General features: G+C 35.4%; 1 long non-coding RNA gene across 1 annotated transcript; it reads right to left on the bottom strand.

The window, feature by feature from the left end:
• Positions 1–768: 768 nt before the first annotated feature.
• LOC307125030 lies at positions 769–2,244 on the bottom strand. The gene is made up of 3 exons (XR_013816324.1): positions 1,823–2,244; positions 1,042–1,119; positions 769–891 (listed from the first exon to the last, which is right to left on the bottom strand). It is a non-coding gene; the product is annotated as an uncharacterized lncRNA (long non-coding RNA).
• Positions 2,245–2,617: the final 373 nt, after the last annotated feature.

The following is a 2,617-nucleotide window of genomic DNA, read 5'->3' as shown; positions in this document are numbered from 1 at the left end:
TTTCAAGAGCATCACTTGTGATAGCCTGCACAATGTAAAATTGTTAAAATAAGGCAATACAATAGGTACAGAGGCACAAGACTTACCATGCTTATGAAGCACCCATGGCCATGCATAGTTCTCAGAGACTGTTTTTGCCTCTTGTATTCCTCCTTGGCTGCACATTAGTCTTTTCCTGTAGAATCTTCTGAAGTGTGTGCCTTCTCTTGCTATCCATCTTAAAACACAAATGCAATGTGTTTTAGTCTGTGGAGTATAAAGCCTTGTTTCAAGCCAAAAAACTAACCAGATATTTCACATAATTCAAAGAACATTTACTATTTGATTCCTAATATATGCCACAACTCATTATCTTCCAAAGCTACACAGAACCACCCATGGTCTACAAAACAATAGAGAAATACCTGGAGTTTATACCAACTAAATGCTTTTTTTAACCCTTCAATACATGTCTGCTTTTATCTAAGACAAACAGACGGTGCCATTTTTAAGAATTGAAGGCCAAAAGTGTTCCAGCCTTTAGGCTAAAAGGCAATCATTTTAATAATAATTGTATCAAAAAGGGAAACAAATATTTACCATTTTAGATAAATCCAAGATACAGAACCTAATTTGCTCATTTTAGGAGTTATAAAAAGATTTAGACATGAATAATGGTGTGTATTTTATCAGAGTATAGAAAGAATGATCACAGCTGTCCTTTGAGAGATCAACATCAAATTCTGTACTACATATTAAAGCAAGACAATACATCAATACAAGACATACCAATGGACTTGCGCACTTTTCTGTCGTCTTTGGGCACAAGATGGCCATGTTCCTTCCTCACCCTAAACAAAGGACTTATTCGATTAGCTTGCTTCGATATAAGGGTCTGGTCTTTCTTCTCTGCTGTAAAACAAGAAAGTCTCACTTACTTTATGTGCAATTACTATTGTTTTTGAAACATATACATTAAGACAGTTACAATAAAATGAATTTACATACAATTCAGGGGAGCATTTCATGAGTAACTACTGATATACTAAAAATATTATTTACCTGATTACGGCAAGATTCACTACAACTAACTAGTAGCTCTTGTGAGGGTTGGCTCATAAAAGTAATCTGCAAGTAATCCTGCAAAACAGAAAGAAAGGAAATTTCATTACATTGCATGCAAGTTGTGATTTCATACATAACTGTTTCTTTCTTTAAAAAGTGTTGCATAATTAAATGTTAAATACATTTATGAAACAAGTTCACTGATAGGTGTGCATTTCCATTATTAAAAGTATATTTTTAGTAGCACATATGAATTTGTTTAAAAATGTTGATTATTTACTTGATCTTTTGATCACGTAAATTATTTACATGCAAACAGGACGTTATCAGCAGTGCAACTGATGACAAAATAATTGAATATCTGATGTTATGTGAGCATTTCCGCTCTTGCAAACAGAGGTAGGTCATGAGGTGTGAAGAGACCTCCCCAATGGCCCAATTTGTAATCATTTTAAAGAATACATTGGACCTAATATAAACTTTTCTTTCTGGGACTGCTTTCCAAGAAGGGGAGCAACTGATTTACAAAAATCATGATAAATATGTACAGGAATTGAGGCTGTAGCCAATGGCAGGAGTCGGAGTAAAAGCTGCAGGATTATGTATGAGTATTTGTACAAATATGTACGAGTATCATATGAATTTGACAGTTTGTTAAATCTTGTGAATTATTAAGACTTTGAGAACATGTTCTCACTGATTGAGCCATGGGGTTTGTAAGAATATGTTTAAGAAATAACAAATGCTTGATAAAGAGTTCAAACCAACACATACTTACCATTGCAAATATTTGCTGTTGCTGCTTTCGGTCTTCTCCATTACTTTTCCATGAACAAGAATGGGCTGACTGAGTCCGAAAGGCCCTTTTGGTCGTTTCAGGTAAAAAAAAAAAAAAAAGAGAAAAAGTCATAATATATAACAGATACATTATATACAGGACAAAGTACTATTTACATCACAATATTTGGATTTTACATTAAAAGGCATTAAAAAGCATGGTAAGTGTTGTGGATACTGTCTATTTACAACAATCATCACATTACAACTAAGGTTGTTTTTATTGTGCTTCTACTACAAATGCCACGTTGGAACTACACTAGTTGTTATTATTAAATATGAATAACTGTTTAAAAGGTCTATAGCACGTCACGTGACAGTGTTTAATCGCCCTATTAGCAAGGTGTGTTGATTTAGAAAGCAAAGAAAAGCGAAGCCTGAGTGGAAATGAAAGATATAATGCAGTGACTGAACATAATCTGATCAATAACGACAGAAAATACTTTATATCAAATATTCATGGCTACTCACCAACATGTGGCCCACGTGCACTGATGCCAAACATCGCGATGTATTCTGAATGAGACTTCTTCAGCGAGATTTCATACCGATAGAATACCGGCAAAGGTTTCCCATTGAAAGCAATGGAGTTCCCAGTTCGTCTATAGACTGACGCCGAGGGGTATGGCCGTGCCTGTAGCGTCTTCACTATGACGCCGGGGTGCGGAGGGAAACGCAGATCGCCTTTGGGTCTTTTCTTCACACAAATCAATCGTTTGGCCTCGGAACAGTTGGA

The sequence above is a fragment of the Gobio gobio genome (assembly GCF_949357685.1).
Source record: "Gobio gobio genome assembly, chromosome: 4".
Taxonomy (NCBI): Eukaryota; Metazoa; Chordata; class Actinopteri; order Cypriniformes; family Gobionidae; genus Gobio; species Gobio gobio.
This window is presented reverse-complemented; position numbering and strand designations above follow the sequence as displayed.